The following is a 17108-nucleotide window of genomic DNA, read 5'->3' as shown; positions in this document are numbered from 1 at the left end:
ATATAAGGTCTTTGGTTGATCTTTCCCCCTTACCCCCACCCTCCCCTACCTTCCCTCCAAGGCCTGACAGTCCAATCAATGCCTCTCCATCTCTGGATCAGTCCTTGTTCATCAGTTTATGTTGTTCATTATATTCCACAAATGAGTGAGATCATGTGGTGTTTATCCTTCTCTGACTGGCTTATTTCACTTAGCATAATGCTCTCCAGTTCCATCCATGCTGCGGTAAATGGTAAGAGTTCCTTTTTCTTCTTCCTCTTCTTAAAGAATACCTTTCAGCATTTCATATAATGCTGGTTTGGTGATATGAACTCCTTTAGCTTTTTTTTTTTTTTTTTTTATCTGTGAAGCTCTTTATCTGGCCTTCAATTCTGAATGATAGCTTTGCTGGATAAAGTAACCTTGGTTGTAGGTTCTTGATATTCATCACTTTGAATATTTCTTGCCACTCTCTTCTGGCCTGCATGGTTTCTGTTGAGAAATCAGCTGACAGTTGTATGGGTACTCCCTTGTAGGTAACTGACTTTCTTTCTCTTGCTGCTTTTAAGATTCTCTCTTTGTCTTTTGCTCTTGGCATTTTAATTATGATGTGTCTTGGTGTGGTCCTCTTTGGGTTCCTTTTGTTTGGGGTTCTCTGCGCTTCCTGGACTTGTAAGTCTATTTCTTTGACCAGGTAGGGGAAGTTTTCTGTCATTATTTCTTCAAATAGGATTTCAATATCTTGCCCTCTCTCTTCTTCTGGTACCCCTATAATTCTGATGTTGGTACGCTTGAAGTTGTCCCAGAGGCTCCTTACACTATCTTCATATTTTTGGAATCTTTTTTCTTTTTTCTTTTTCGGTTGGGTATTTTTTGTTTCTTTACATTTCAAATCTTTGACTTGATTCTTGGGATCCTCTTGTCTGCTGTTGGATCTCTGTATATTATTCTTTATTTCAGTCAGTGTATGCTTAATTTCTAGTTGGTCTTTTTTCATATCCTCCAGGTGTCTCACTAAATTTATCGGCGGTTTCCATAAAATTCTTGAAAAACCTTATAAACGTGGTTTTGAACTCTATACCCAGTTGTTTGCTTTCCTCCATTTCTGTCATTTGTGACCTGTTTCTTTGTCTCCGCATTTTTTATGCTTCCCTGTGTTGGTAGAGTGGCTTTGTGTGCTAGGTGTCCTGTAGGGCCCAGTGGCTCAGCCTCCCCAGTTACCTGAGGTGGACACTCTTGGTGCAACCCCTTGTGGGCTTTGTGCACAGTCTTGTTGTAGTTATGCCTTGATTATTGTAGGATCACTGGGAGGAATTGACCTCCAGGCCAATTGGCTGTGAGAATCAGCTGTGTCTGCAGTGGGAGAACTTCTGTGCTGAAGACATCCTTCTGGGGCAAGACTTGCTTCAGTGGGGCTTTGGTGCTCACTGAGTCTGCCCCCTGAGTGTGTCCTTTATGGATCTGAGGAGTTGTAATCTGGATGGTCCCACTCTGACCACTGGGTACACTGGCTCTTGGATCTAAGGAGGTGCTAATGTAGCCTCTGCCTGAGGTTACCCAGCAGGAGCTAAGAAGAGAACTTCAGATTCCCCTTCCTTTTTTGGAGTTTGGAGGTGCCCAGATGAGTCCCAGCTGTGAAGCAATGCAAGCTGCTATGGGGCTTTGGGCCTTCTCTTGGAAGTTCTGGGTCTGTCTGGCCCAGCTGCAATTTGTTAGGTAATTTTCAGGTTGCAAAGGGCCAGGGCATTCATATGCAAAAGCCTCTGCGCAGCCTGGGTGGGGCAGGGTCTCAGGGAATCAAAGGGCAGAGCCAGCACCTATGGCGGATCCTCAGCCCTGCCCTAAGGGGCCCCCTGTCTCAGTGTCCCGGTAATTGCTGCAAGCACCTCTGAGGGAAAGCCGCCCTCAAGTTCGGAGTTCTGCCTGCTGCCAGACAGTCCAGTTTCTCCCTGTATGAGTCCTGGGTCCCCAGAGACTTCCCGAACCGGAGTTCAGAGCAGTCGGGAGCTTGTGACTCCCTCCCGACTCAAAAAGACAACCGCGTCCTCAGGTGCCCGCCCCTTTCCACGCATGTGCTCGAGCCTCCGTACCTCTGCACTTTACTTCCGCACCTCCTCTGAGTCTATGTGTGCTTTTCTTTTTCCTTCTAGTTGTAGAATTTCCACTCAGCCAGCCTTCCTGTAGTTCTGGTTGATGTCCATTTTGTCTTTTCGTTGTATTTTTGAAGTTGTGGGAGGCCGCAATTTATGGTTTTTACCTATGCCGCCATCTTGGTTTCTCTTGGTCTTGCTGTTTTCTTAATTGCTTTGCTTTTCATTTCCATGGATAGCACCCCTTCTGGAAACCCTCAGGCCCCATCATCCCATCAGAGGCTTCATAGCTGATGACTTGGAAACCCGTTTAATGAAATCTGTCTCCTTGGCTTTATGGCAGGTGTGTGTGCAGATGTGAAGTAGCCAGTACCATTGTAAGGGTCTTGAGTTGAGCAAGGGACATTAAAACCAATGTTCCATTAACTTTAATCCTCACTGAGCTTATTGATTCCAAATTTTAGAAGCATTTTCTCATTCATTTCAGTTATGGTGTATGATAGAACAGATACTCCTGTTAATTGACTCCTTGGACAGGTCCTGGGGTTACAGCACCCTTATTTAATACACATAGAAAATTCTGTTCTTTGGTTTTAGTGGTTACTGACCAACCCCAAGTTTTAGCCATATGACCATCAAATGCATATTAAAATGGAGGTAAGTGAAGGCCCATGTACTTCTTTACTTTTAGAAAACCACTCATCTATTAATTAGTAGCAGCAGGAGTATCTTTCAGCTGGGAGGGTCTTCAAAGAAGAACCCACTTCAATATTGTCATTTTAATAGATGAGGAGTGAGAGGTCACAGGGATCAAGTGATGTTACTGTGTTCACTCAACAAACCAGTAGCCAAGCCTCTGTTCCGAACCCATGACCTACCTGTAAGTCCATTGTTGATCTGAAGGATGGGATGTTCATGGAGTCAATAAGAGTATGGGTGATATTGGGAAGAGCCACTTACTTTTACCCTCAAATTTTCCTTCATTTATCTTTTTCACTACTTAAGTTCAGGAAAGTCATTTAACATAGAGCAGACGGTCATGCAGTATTGATATTCCTGAGTAGTTGAACTTTAGACAGCTGCTGGGTGGCTCTCTCTCTAGGAGGTTTTATAAAGCTTATACATGTGTCATCATTATGAATTAGTTTATTATGAGAGGTGGGGCAATGCTGTAATGACATATTTGTCTTTGTTGCTCATGTGAAGCTAATATAGCCTTTCATAGCATAGTGTCATGCCTTGAATTTTATAGCAGCTCCCTCTTAACAAACTCAGTGCGTCATTCATTAGGCTTCTTAGATCCCTTAGCTTGTGTTGTATTGAGTTGTGCTCATTCCTTTTAAAATTGAGAATTACTTTAAAAGTATTTAAAACATTCATAAATTACTATTTTAGTGAGATATCATTTATCACTTAGCTGGATTAACAGAACACACAGTACATTATGTTGGCAAGGGGGTAGGGAAAGAGGATGCTCTCATACATGTCCGGTGGGAGTTAAGTTGTGTAACCACTAGGGAGGATACTTTTATAATATCTATATCTACACATAAATATATACTCACTTAGATATACTCTTTGAATCAACAGTTCCATTTCTAGGAATTTGTGTTGTGGGTATTATTTTTTCTTTATTTTTATTGTCGATACTATTGCAGATGTCCCCATTTCCCCTCCCCACCCCCCTTCTCTTCTGCCCCCTCCCCCTTCCCTCTAGCCATCAGCACCAATATGAAGGATCTCGGAGATTATCATTAAATAAAAATAGCAAGTTACTACCATTTGTGTTTAAAATGGGAAAGAACGTAAGCGTGATGACTTGTTTATGTGGAATATCTCTGGATGTGTACATAAGAAGTGATACTGCTTACTTATGGGGAGGGTTGCTGGGCTGCTGTGGGCAAGGCCAGGAGGGGGCTTTTTGCATTGTAAACCCTATTTTGTACCAGTCCAAAATTTTAATTTAAAGTTTATTTTAGGGGAAAAAAGCACATATGGAAGTGATTTCCGATCTGCCCATTCGAAGTTTTAAACGATTATTGAGCACACTGAGCTTCTGTTATTCTTGTTGTGAACTCTGTATGCTATGAACTGTGTATGAACATACATGACTATATGTAATATTTAAATTAATACTCATTTATATGTGACTTGTGACTAAAAGAAAAAATTGTTTTTCTGTCTGCAAACTTGATAAATTATTGAGATTTTTAGTGTAGTCAAGGATAGTTATTTATCTTAACTTTATGTAAGTTTTTTAAAACATCTAGTATTTAAAATACACTCATACTTTTAAACACACACAGTAGTTTTAAAACATGTCAAACCATATATCACTTAGGGATATGTGAATTTGTAGTAGAAGCATAAAGAAATGTGAAGACATAATAAACACTAATTCAGTGGGGTCCTTGGAGAGGGGGCATATGGGATGGAATTCAGGAGGGGTGGCTGCATGGTTGTCACTGCATTTTTCTTTATCTTCTTGTGTATCTGAAATCTTGCATAGAAATCTAAGGAGTTAATATGTGTTTCTAACGTACTGCTGGGATATTACAGTCAGAGCTCTGTGAAATCATAAAAAGGTGCAGAAGATAACCTTTCCTTGTTCTCCGTTGAGGGTGGGCCCCACAAAGTGTTTATAAAAATGAATGAATAGGCATAAAAGCCCCTTGAGCTGCTGGGATAGTGGCTGATGGGTGGTGTGATCTTCTGGTGCATCATCTGTATCAAGGGACCCCAGGAAACGGGTGGACATAACTGATGTCTCCCACCTTTCAGATGGGTGGGGGAAACCTTGGGAAGTTTCTCAGTAACTGGAAATAAACTGCAAATAGGTGATTTGGTCTATGATAAAATTCAGTTCCCACCTGTACTCCAGAGCACACAGCTTGAAAAAGATTTTTTTATGGTTTGTGGTAAGACCAGATGTTTTCTTTATGTGTCATACTCAATGGCCTGCTTTATAAATACTGTATATTTGGGAAAGACAGCCAGTGTGGGTGTAACTCTTGAGCCTGCCCTAGCAATGCTATTGCTGGCTGTCATGTATTTATTCCCAGCCCAGGAGCCAGGTTATATGGGAGCGACTGGAATGACTGGCGTTTACTACTGCCCACTGTCAGTAGTAGAACAACCTTTGCTTCTATAGGGTAGCAGTCAGTCATGGCTCACATCTTTACTGTTTAGAGATAGAATGAAAAGAGTGTGGGAAAATAATAAACAAGGCTATTGTACAACAGCTACAAAAGATGTGTTACTATATGGAGACAATAAATGAATAATATGTTATTGTTGTCAGTTACCTCACCATATATAGCCAGCTAGAACAGTGTTGTTCAGCAAAAATATGATGTGAGCCACACATGTAATGTAAATTTTTCCAATAACTGAATTAGGCATCCATTTTTAAAATTAAATATTTAGTTCCTCAGTCTCACTAGCCACACTCCAAGTGCTCACTACAGTGCGAAGCTGGAACTTATTTATACATTTCTATATTAGATTCCTTTTTCCTGGTTCCAAGACTCTGTCAATATGTTTTTGAGAGTATATAATAAAGATCAGATATATTCTTACTCTTGAGTCGATTAGAAATGAATAAAACAGATGTATATATTGCTTTGGGTTAAATTAGTTTTCTGAGTGAGTCTTGCAGCTATTTTGATGAAACTAGTTCTGAGAATCTATAAAAATAAAAGCATAACATTCTAGTTAGACTGGACGTCCTTCCAGACGACCTTCCGGACGAAGCTGGGGCTTGAGAGAAGCCTGGGTCCCGGGTGCCGGAGGGAAGCCAGTGCTGGCAGCCGGGGGAAGGACGGCCTACTCTTGCATGAATTTCATGCATCGGGCCTCTAGTTCAGATATAAGATCCAAGATTTAAGGTGAATAAAATTTTGGATGATAATTCTTTCACATATATACTTAAGCTCAGCTAAAAAAAAAAAAAAATCCAAGAAGCTCTTACTAACTTTCCAGTTTTCAGAGAAAAATAATACATTTGGGCCCAAGAAAGAAAGAGTCTATCCACAAAAAATCAAATGGAACTTCAAAAAATATAGAAATGTAATTTCATGGTTTACAATCTCACAAATTCATTAATAAGGGGATGGGTAATTTAGCTACTGAATCTGAACTAGGAGAATTTGAAATTGAGCAAACCAATTTGAGTGTAGATTTTGTTCCAGATTTTAGAGACCTCCTATGTCACGTAGGAGGATGTTGATGTAGAGATGGACAGCCGTTCATGTCCAAGGTCCAGGTGGCTAGGAGAGAACTGCTGGAGGAAAGCCCAGGGGTGTTCCCCTTGCTCCCCATCAGCGTGGCTGTGATGAGCCCAAAGAAAGGGGGCCAAGGCTCTTGAATGTTCCCATCTCCCTGCTGGTATCTAGTGAGGACGAATCAAGTCCTGGGAAATGGACTTAAGCTCACAAGCTACCCAGAATTCACTGGGGATCCCTGAAATAGTTATTAATAATGTACAGACACCCTGACAGGCTGTTTTGTCTGTCAGAGTGAGGGGCAGGGAAGGCACCGACACTGATGGGAATGCGCTTTTGTGGGATCAACCCTGTGAACCACTCTCATTCAGCAGGGGAGTGGCTAGCTCTTCTTACCTCATCCCTGCCAGCTGCCACTCTGCTCTCCTGCCCGGTGAAACCTTCATGCTGACTTCATAGCACATCTCATCAGACCAGCCATGGTGTTTCTGTGACAGGTTCACATCAGCATTCCTGTCACGCACTCCCTTGGGCTGACAGCAGCCCACACTCCATGGTGGTTCTGACAACCACTCGGGCAAGGTAATCCTTGTTCCCATTAACCTGGAACCATGACGGGAGTAGTCAGGGTTTACACATGTGGGCTGTGTGTATTTGTGTGTGTGTGTGTGTGTATGTGTGCATTGAGGCAGTTTAACATTGTCTTCTATGGCTCTTAAAAGAAGTTCAAAAACTAGCTTTTCTGATAAACACATGCATATAATGGAAAATAGGGAAACACACAAAGGACAATATAATCTCCCTTAATCCACCTCTTCAACATAATCACTGAAGGAGCCGGTCTTCCCCCAGTGTTCAAAAATAATCCTTTATGAAAAAGTCCACTGACTTTGTTTGAAAGGCAAGGTGTGTGTGTGTGTGTGTGTGTGTGTGTGTGTGTGTGTGTAATTTTTTCCCCATCATAAAAACAAGCAAACTTATTGCTTGTGGCTTAGGGGACCTGTGCTCAGTGCTCTTGGATCGTGGATAATTTGGCAATGGATTGCTTATACCACAGAGCTTCTATGCATACCATTTTTCATCTGTGGGGACTTATTAAACGGCCATTCATTACAGCCTCATTGTCTACATTTTATCCACTTGAAGAGATCGCCCTCTACCCCGTCCACTTTGAAATAGTGTTTTTTTTTACACTGCTTCCACTTTGCGTTATCTCCCCATTGCAAGCTTTCTGATGTTCCAGTTGCTGGCTCTGGCCCCTGAGTTCAGCATGGTGTTTTTCTAGAAAGTCAGTTTCTTACAATTCTGTTTCTCTTGCCCATGGCAACGGGCAGGCAGGCTTTGCAGCAGCAGCCGTGGCCCCTCAAGACCTGACCCGGTGGCCACCGAGACCCCGGCCCCCGTGTCCTGGAGGCCAGCCCTCCCTTTCTGGGGAGCTGAGGCTCTTTGTTCCAGGCTGCCACGTGGGGACCTGCTGTTCCAAAGAGGAGGAGGAAGAACGCTGGTGCTATGCATTTTGCCCATAATTGCCTTTTGGGCATTGGTCTTGGGAAGAAAACATGAAAAAACAAATGTAAAAACGGAGGGTGACAGTTGGGGTCTCATTAGCTTAGAGTCTGTCACAATATATCTAGGAAAGAGGCTGTGGCATGTGGCACAGTGTCTGAGGAGCTGACACAGTGTGTGTGTGTGTGTGTGTGTGTGTGTGTGTGTGTGTGTGTGTATGCGCGTGCGCGCACAGACTGCACGCCCGGAGGTGGGGCAGGCATTTCAGGCTTTGCCATATAATTTACTTGCTTCAGCTTTAAAAAAAATTGTCAGGTTGCATCAGCCTTGGGGTGTGGTGTGTGTGTGTGTGTGTGTGTGTGTGTGTGTGTGTGTTATGGGTGCTTCTGTGAATCTCTTTAAATTTCAGCTTAGGCTTTGTAGCGGGGCATTCACTGTGAAGAATAAACATGTTATGGCTTTAAAAAACATTGCGGCATACAATACATACAGTAAATGCCTCCAGCGCACAATCTTCAGAGCACAGCCCAGACTGAAATGAGAGCATTTCTGTACTCTAGAGATGGGGGCGGTGGTGCTGGTGGTGCTGGTGGTGGTGGTGGTGGTGGTGGGGTGATCTGAGCATTTTAGGAATATTTCTGTGAGCCACACCCCTGCCCTCCCTTACCCCCCGGATCTTCTTTTCCTACAAAGCTCTGAGAGGAAGTCTGTGCCTTGGTTAAAATTTCCACCACCAGCAAAAGTGGTTTTAGGGCTGAGATGTGTGTGCACCTCTTTTCACCTTGACGAAGCCGAGGTTGGCAAACAGTGAGTGACGTCATGGGGCCAGCAGGGCCCCAGCGAGAGGGGCGGGCATTGGTTGTCCAAAGATTCCTGGGCTGCGAGCACCTGCGCGCGCTGTCCCTCCCACCTCCCGGCCCAGTAACTGCCGCCCAACTGCTGCCCCGGAGCCCGCGCCTGGAGCGGATCCTGCCGCAGATCCCGTGGGAGCTGCTGCTGCCGGACATGAGCGCGTCCTCGGGCCACGGAGCAGCTGCAGATGGCCCTTCGGACCCGCCACACTGCCCGCGCTCTGCGGCCTGCTGGCCTCGGCCACCGATCCGATCCCCAGACCTGCCAGTTCCCGACCCGCAGCGACTGAAGGCCCGCTGGCGGAGGCCGGAGGCCGGGGCGGCGCACGGAGCACCCGAGAGCCTCAGTCCCCGCTGCTGATGACCCCAGCGAGAGACAGCGCGCAGTGTGAGCCTAGCCCGGCCCAGCTCCCAGCCTGTGTTTTTGGAAGGAAGGCCGGGAGGCCTGGCCTCAGCCCAGGCAGCTTCCTCAGCACAAACCCCACCGTCCCCACGTCCCTGAGAGAGAGACGAGGCTATGCTGCCAAGTGTAGCGGTGACCTCCCGGCCTGAGGCCTTCCGGCCCCACCACTGGGAGCTTCTTGGGCTTCTGGAAACCCTTGGTGAGGTGGGCTCGCCCGGGCTTCTCTTATACTCCCTGCGCTCTGACCACCCTGGCCCCTTCTCTCCGCACTAATGGCTGCCTCCAGCTCGGATGTTAGTGCCCAAGCTCACCACCGCCTTGCAGACTGATCGCTGTAGATAAGGCGAAGGCCTGTGAGGCCCGGAGGCCCTGGATGAATTGCTGGAGTCAGAGATGCTTGTCATCACCTCCCAGCTCTCTGGGATCCTCACATCCTGCCTCGGGTGGCTGGAGACATGGCTCTGGGTGGTGCAGTACGTGTTCGTATGCTCTGCAGCCTCACTTTTTTTTTTTTATTTTTATTTTTTATCAAAGTCAAGAGCAAGGCCTTACTGAAGACTCATCTCCTGTCTGCCTTGCTGCACACCCTTTCCCCCATTATGGCTGCCGGCCCCCCTTGGGCCAGCTGGATCCGGAGGACTGGGAATCAGAGGAGGAACAACTGGAGGTTGGGCTGGTGGGAGAGATACCCAAGCACTTTGCTGTACAGGTTGTGTTGGCACTCCATTAGCCCCCTGAGACGCCCTTTAGCCCGCTGATGCCCCTGCTGGAAGAGGCCTGGCAGAGTGACAACCCACACCAGTGCCAGGCTGGGCTCCTGGTGCTGGCTGCGCTGTCTGATGGAGCAGGCGACCACATCAGGCAGAGATTGCTGCCCTCACGACTGCAGATTGTGTGCAAGGGCTTAGAGGATCCGTTGTGCATAATGCGTTGTTCCTTGCCCTGGGCCCTATGGCCTCCTATCGGCAGTTATTCAGAGGAGGGGATGCCACGCTCCTTGCCGAGCTGAAGTCAGTGTCTCCTGGGCACCCACACCACCTAGCCAGGGCCTGCTATGCTAATTTCGTGGAGAACCTAGGGCTGAAAGTGCAGCCCTACTTCTGGAGCTTATGGAGTGTATGATGCAGCCCCCCTAGGCGCTGGCCAAGGAGCTGGCTATGAGCATCCTGGGGGCCATTGTCATGGCTGCATAGGCCTCCTTGCTGCCCTACTTCCCCACCGCCATGGAGCACCTGCGGGAATTCCTGGTGCTAAGTCATTTGGTCCTTCAGCCTTTGCGGATCGAGAGCCTGGAGACACTGGGTGTGCTGGCATGAGCAGGGCTGGTGGGGGGAGACTGTGAGGCCCCTGGCTGAGGAATACCACCAGCTGGGCCTGAGCCTATGTGACCAGGTAGAAGACCCTGATTTGAGGCGCTGCACATGCAGCCTGTTTGCAGCCTTATCAGGCCGATGGGTGAGGGCCTGGCACCCTATCTGCCAGAAATCCCCACACTCATGCTGTTGTCATGCGTTCTGACAGCAGCAGCTCCTTCCTTTCGTTTGATGATGAGAGCGATGGGGAGGAAGTGGAGGAGGGTACCTCAGAGATCTCAGGGTGCAGTGTGGAGAATGCCTTCTTCGATGAGAAGGGAGACACCTGTGTTGTCCTGGGGGAGATCTCTGTGAACGCCAGGGTGGCCCTCCTTCCCTACATGGAGAGTGTCTTTGAAGAAGTATTCAAAGTTCTGGAGTGCCTCCACCTGAATGTGTGAAAGGAGCCCTTGAGGCTCCAGGACAGTTCTGCTGTGCAGTGCACAAGGCCTGGCAAAGTGCCCCTCAGAACCCAACACTGCTGCTCTGCAGGCAACCCTGGGCCAGGGGGCGATGTCCTACATGCAGGCGGTAACCAGGGAGCGGGAGCGCCAAGTGGTGAAGGCCGTGCTGGAGGCCCTGACGGGGGCTGCGCGTCTGAGGGACCCTCACATTGCAGCCTCCTGGGCACCTTCCTGAGCTCTGCAACATGCTTAAGGCCGTGCTGCAGAGGAAGAGCCGGTCAGGGCACTGAGGAGAAGCGGGGGAAGAGGACCAGGCTGAATATGACGCCATGTTGCTAGAGTATGCCGGTGAGGCCATTCCTGCCCTGGCAGCTGCGAGAGGGAGATACTTTTGCCCCCTTCTTTGCTGGGTTCTTGCCATTATTGCTCTGCAAGACGAAACAGGGCTGCACAGTGGCAGAGAAGTCCTTTGCACTGAGGACGCTGGCGGAGTCCATTCCGGGCCTGGGTGCTGCCTCAGCCCAGTTTGTGTCCTGCCTGCTCCCCGTGCTGCTGAGGCTGCCGGGGAGACCGACCCCTGAAGTGAGGAGCAATGCCATCTTCTGGCTGAGCCTGGGGGCTGCCCTGCCCAGGAATACTTCCTCAAGCTGGTGGGGCTCCTGTTGCCCATGTGGGCATGGGAGCACCAGGATTGTGCCCACGATAACATTAGTGGGGCACTGGCCCACCTACTGATGGCCAGTTCCACAAGGAGACCAGAGCCCCGGGTGCTGACTGCTCTGCCGCACACCCTGCTGCCGAAGGAGGACTTGGAGGAGTGGGTCACCATAGGCTACCTCTTCAGCCTCCTGTACCAGGGCAGCTCTGACCAGGTTGTAGATGTGGCTCCCGAGCTCCTGTGCATCTGCAGCCTCATTCAGGCTGATGACAAGATCCCATTAGACGCCAAGGCTACGCTGCTGCTGCTCCTGACCTCCTTGGCCCAACAGCACACCGACAGGCCTGGCGACAAGGCCCAGGAGCCCCAGGCCATCCTGGGCCTCACCTAGACTGTGGGCTACAGCTGGGCCAGAGAGAACAGCCTGCCTGGGCCCCAAGACCACCTCTTAGCCAGTTCCACCTTATGCCTTACTGGATTCCGGAGTCCCAGCCCTGCCTACTGCCTTAGGGAGTTGACTCTGGGGCTGGATCTGCTGTGTTGCGGGACAATACAAATGGACCTGTGACAACATCTGTAATAATAAAAGTGTAATATGCTAATTAGACTGGACAGCTGAACGACCTTCTGGACTGCATTCTAGACGAAGCTCTCGCGATGGGGGCTGAGGCAGAGGCAGTTAGGGGTGATCAGGCAGGCAGGCGAATGGTTATGGGCGATCAGACAGGCAGGCAGGCAGGCGAGCATTTAGGAGCCTGTGGTCCCGGATTGCGAGAGGGTGCAGGGAGAGGGTGCAGGCTGGGTGGAGGGACCTCCTCTCCCCCATGTATGAATTTCATGCACCGAGCCTTTAGGACTGTAATAAGGGCAATTCATGTTCCGCTTAAAATAAATAAATAAATAAATACATATCCACAGACTGGGAGCCAGAGGCCTGTGTTCTGGACTGGCTCTGTCACTAGCCAGCCTAGCTCACTGTGTTTGGGTTTGATTTCTAAAGTCTTGTTCTATAATTTGATGGCAGTATGATTCCAGTGGAAATACGGCCTGTTATATAAAACCAGTGAACCCCATAACCCCAGAGTTCAGCCAGGAAACTTCCGTGATCCTGGAGCAAGACCAGATGTTCCTCTTCTAAAAGACATTTTACAGCTGTTTGCTGGCCTCATTCTGTCTCCTTGGAGGCAGTGGCCCGGCCACTCAGCAGGCTGCATCAATGCTTGTAGAGCCCTTCACCAGTTCTGGTCTAGGGTTTTAATTTTTTTTTTATATTTTAAAGTACATGTGCTTGGTTTTCAAAACCACAAATTGTGGATACTTTCTCCAAGGGACCTTTGGCCAGTGGGCCAATTGTTCTGATTTAGCTGTGCCACCTTGCTGTCCTTGTTGTTAAATATTTTCAATGTGGCCCCTAGGCCCTCAGAGCATTTAACAAGAACCCTAGTATAGCCCCTCAAAAAAAATGCCATTTCCCTTTTTGATTTCCCTGCTGCCTGCAGCAGCTCAGCAAGGTACTGCTCATGAACATAGTCATGTTTCATATGAACAAGACCTTCACTCCTACGAGCTAGGCAAGACCACAGGCCGTGGGAGACCCGGGGATCTCTAAAGAGGGCTGGTCTGCTGTCAGGGTCTGTCTGCCTTTGCTTCTCCCAGCTGTGTCCATAGAGCTGCAAGAAATCCCAAGAAGAGATTGTGGGTCACAGCTCCTTCCACTGCTGCCAAGATAATTGGAAATTTGTGGAGATGAGGTGCTTTTGAGGTTTGGATAGCTTAAGGCATCTTGGCTAAAGTAAAGTGAAAATCAGACTAGATTTCAAGCATCTTTCCCCCTCTGAGGTCTTGGGGAGGGGATTGGAGGGTGGCCCAAGTGCCTTAATTTACACGGTCATTGCTTCTATTCTGAGGTTCAGTGGAATTTTGGATATGGAGCTGATATTGATTTGCTACTTGCATTGGCTGTCTCACCAAGGCTACCATTTGCATGGTGCCATCCGCGGATTTAGAGCTGCTATGCTGGATTTGGCTCTGCCACTGAGGAACATAGCCACCCTCAGCAGTACAATGGCTGTCATGGAATCATGGCTGTCGGTGACAAGGTTTGGGGGCTGGGCTGTTGGAGCTGCTGCTGTTCACCTCTCATATGCCTCAGCCTCTGTCTGCCACTTGCTCTGATTCTTGGCTTAAGGGCAAAGGTCACAGACTCAGATGCCTGCAGGGCCAGGCAGGTAGCATAAATGTGTACATTGGCCGGGGCAAGATAAAGATAGTAGGGAGTAGTGGAGACTATGGCAGAGATGGCATGCTCCTCATCCAATAAAGATGTTTATTTTTAGGTATGTGATGTGATGTCTCTTAGAGAAGTGTATTTAGCAATAATTATAGGAACATTAGAAAGGTGTACCACTAAAGGCTTCAGGGCAAGTTACATTGGAACGGTACTCATATACACACCCAAGAACCAACTTTTAGGTATTCAAACTAAAAAAACCAATAAAACCCCAATAGGCTGTATATTTAGGTTAGGCACTGAGAATTTGTGACTTCCAGTAGAGTCTTATAAGAAAGAGAAGCATCTATTGCACACCTACCATGTGACAGATAATACACTGGCATTTCGTGAACATCATCTCACTCAATGCTCACAGTAATCTTGTGAATTAGGTCTCATATATTCAAATTTTTAGATTAAGAAATGTGGCACAGTGAGGACAAATCATTTGTTGGGAGTTTTACTCAGCAGGCATTAGGGTTTGATACCCTGACTTCTGCCTCTCAGGCCAGACGCTCTTGCTCTGTGCCACAGTGTGGCTGGGATCTGTGGCCTCTGCTGCCCTCTGGTCCCCTCCATTGCCACTGGGTGCATTCTGCTCTCTCTGGAGACTGACTGCATGCTCTGGGCTGACCCTTGGACTTCCTGAGGTCCAGGTCTTCATCTGTATTCTGTGATCCCGCTCCTGTGGTGGATCTCACCCCAGCCATTGCGGCCCCCTTTCGGTCCCAAGATCTGGTTGCCTGTCTGGTCTGGGGTTTAGATCCCTCTCTGCTTGGTGTAGATGTATGCTAGGCATGGGAATGGACTTCAGCCCATAGGCTGCAGCCACAACCTCAGGGCCTCCAGACCTACTCCACAGGGCCCAGTCCGGAGGGGAAGACAGCTGCTCAGATCTCATTTCCTGAGAACCATGATCTGCCCTCTGTGAGGAGGGCTTGGAGGTTGACTGTGTGTGTGTGTGTGTGTGTGTGTGTGTGTGTGTGGTGGGGAGGGGAGAGTGGGGAGGTGTATTCACTGTTCAGGGCTGTATTCTCCTTCTCTTTCACATACTATATATATATATATATATATTGTTTTTGTTTTTGTTTTTGTTTTTGATTGATTTTTTACAGAGAGGAAGGGAGAGAGATAGAGAGTTAGAAACATTGATGAGAGAGAAACATCGATCAGCTGCCTCCTGCACATCTCCCACTGGGGATGTGCCCGCAACCCAGGTACATGCCCTTGACCGGAATCGAACCTGGGACCTTTCAGTCCGCAGGCCGACGCTCTATCCACTGAGCCAAACTGGTTTTGGCATACACATACTCTTGATTATAAATAAATTAGAACATTTGGAAGGCAGTAAATTTAACACCACCTCCGCGGGTGCCTTAGAAATGCTTTCCTGAACATGAGTAATGAACAATGGTGCAAAGTACCAGAAATGGACTTTCCTACTTGCAGGTGTATTTTTTTTTTTTTGAGGGGTCGGGTGGATGTCGGCTGTGGCAGACAGGCATTTTTATTTTCAAGTGTGGGTTGTAGTTTTGCTCAGAAAGCAGTGTTTGGGGTTATTGAAGGCAGAGTGCACAGACCGAAGCCACCAGGCTCTTGAGGCCTCACACAATGGGACATCCTGCTCTGGGGACTCCTATTGGTAGGCTCTATTCAGACAACATGTTTATGTCCTATGGGCCATTTTCTGGTGGAGGGGACCTGGGTTCTTGTCTCCCCTCTGCCACTAAATAAGTTGTGTGCCCTTGACAAGCTACTGACCTCTCTGAGCCACAGTTCTCATATCCTATGTAATAAAAGTGTAATATGCAAATCAATCAAAAGGCAGAACAACTGGTCAGCGGGGGGCCGAGCCAACCAAGGCGCGAGCCAGCGGGCAGAGGGAGGTGATGGTGATGAGGTGGGGGGCGGCGATGGCGACCAGCAGCGGGGCGATGGGGGCCAGCTGCCATCCCCTGATGGCCCGCTTGGCCGCCTCCCGCAGAGGGAGGCCAGACTGCAGGCCTAAGTCATCAGTTGGACATCCCCCAAGGGCTCCTGGACTGCAAGAAGGTGCAATCTGGGCTGAGGGATTCCCCAAGTGCACACACTTTTATGCACCAGGCCTCTAGTTTATATAATGAGGAGAATACGATAAGCTTACAAGGTCTTTTTGAAGATTAAATGAGATAATATCTATAAAGAGCTCCTGTGAACTCTGAAATGCTATGAAGTGTCAGTTACTAGAAGCATCAGGTCCGTCATCACAGACTTTTAGGCTTGAGTTTAGTGTTTGTCAACATTATGAAGGAGGCAAATGAATCTTAGCCCCTTCCCACTCCCTCTCCTGTGTCAAATAGCTCTGTAGTTTGCGGGTTTGTTTGTCCCAGAAAAGCAGATTCCTCACTGTGCAAATATTCTTGATGCTCAAACATTCCTTAAATCTTTCATCAAATTCAATTATCCTTGTGTTTTCTCTTTTCCTAAGCCCACACCTATGTTGAGTGATGTATGACTACACAGGATCATGATAAACTTCTTTACAAGGATAAATAGGGAGGCATTCTTCCCAGTGTATTTACTTTATCTCCCAAGAATAGAAGAAAGTAGTTTTGCTAAATGAATGAATTTCTAATGGTGAACTACCATGAATCTGACACAAGTTTGTGGAGGGAAAGGACAGGCCCCTTCTGGTGGCTTTTGGGGCAGACCCTCTGGATGGCACCTCTTTGACATGGCTGGTGCTGGCCAGCAATGTCTTGTTAACTTATATCAAACATATTTTATATGGCATTTGAGTTGGTTAACAAGTAGTAATAGAATAAGAATATTAAGAATAATACAAGTAAGACTCAGGTTAAATGGAATGTCAAGAACATGGGGACAAACTGAATGCAAGCTTGCAGGTTGTATGACTTGCAGGATTGTTGCGGGTGGGCCATGCATTTGTGAGCTTCCTGGAAGGCAAGTTGAAAAAGGAAATTAATCTAACCACGAGAGAAAAATTTCACTGGTTACTATGGAAGGCAAATATTTCCCAGTGCTTAATTTCACCCTAAGGCTGCATAGACAGCAGCCCCAAGAACATCTTACAGTGAAACTGAAGCAGATTCCTAGCCTCTTGTTTCTTGGCATCTGACTTCCAGAACCTGGCGTTAGCCCACCACTTTGGGTCAGTGTGGTCCGAACACACAGCTTTCTTGTGGCCGTATTGACTTTGGTTTGGGACAGTAAGAACTAACTTTAGTTCTGCTGAGCCAAAGGGCACATGATTTTTGAAGGATGCTCCAAAGATAGCACATAGTGTTTCCTTCTATGCCTGGGAAGAATCAAAGAAGATGGGCCACATCTTAGTCCTGGCTTGAATTTTCTGAGGACATTTGGGCAGCTC

General features: G+C 47.6%; 1 protein-coding gene and 1 pseudogene across 3 annotated transcripts in view; both read left to right on the top strand.

The window, feature by feature from the left end:
* The window catches only part of FRMD3 (FERM domain containing 3), a gene marked incomplete at its 5' end in the record, with an annotated part of 230963 nt that overhangs the window by 62262 nt on the left and 151593 nt on the right, over positions 1-17108 (top strand). The gene's annotated exons all lie outside the window — the stretch shown is intronic.
* On the top strand, positions 8618-11857 carry LOC308528401 (importin-4-like; annotated as a pseudogene). Its single transcript has one exon. The product of its transcript is annotated as an importin-4-like (transcript).

The sequence above is a fragment of the Myotis nattereri genome, assembly GCF_964212035.1.
Source record: "Myotis nattereri genome assembly, chromosome: 12".
Taxonomy (NCBI): Eukaryota; Metazoa; Chordata; class Mammalia; order Chiroptera; family Vespertilionidae; genus Myotis; species Myotis nattereri.
This window is presented reverse-complemented; position numbering and strand designations above follow the sequence as displayed.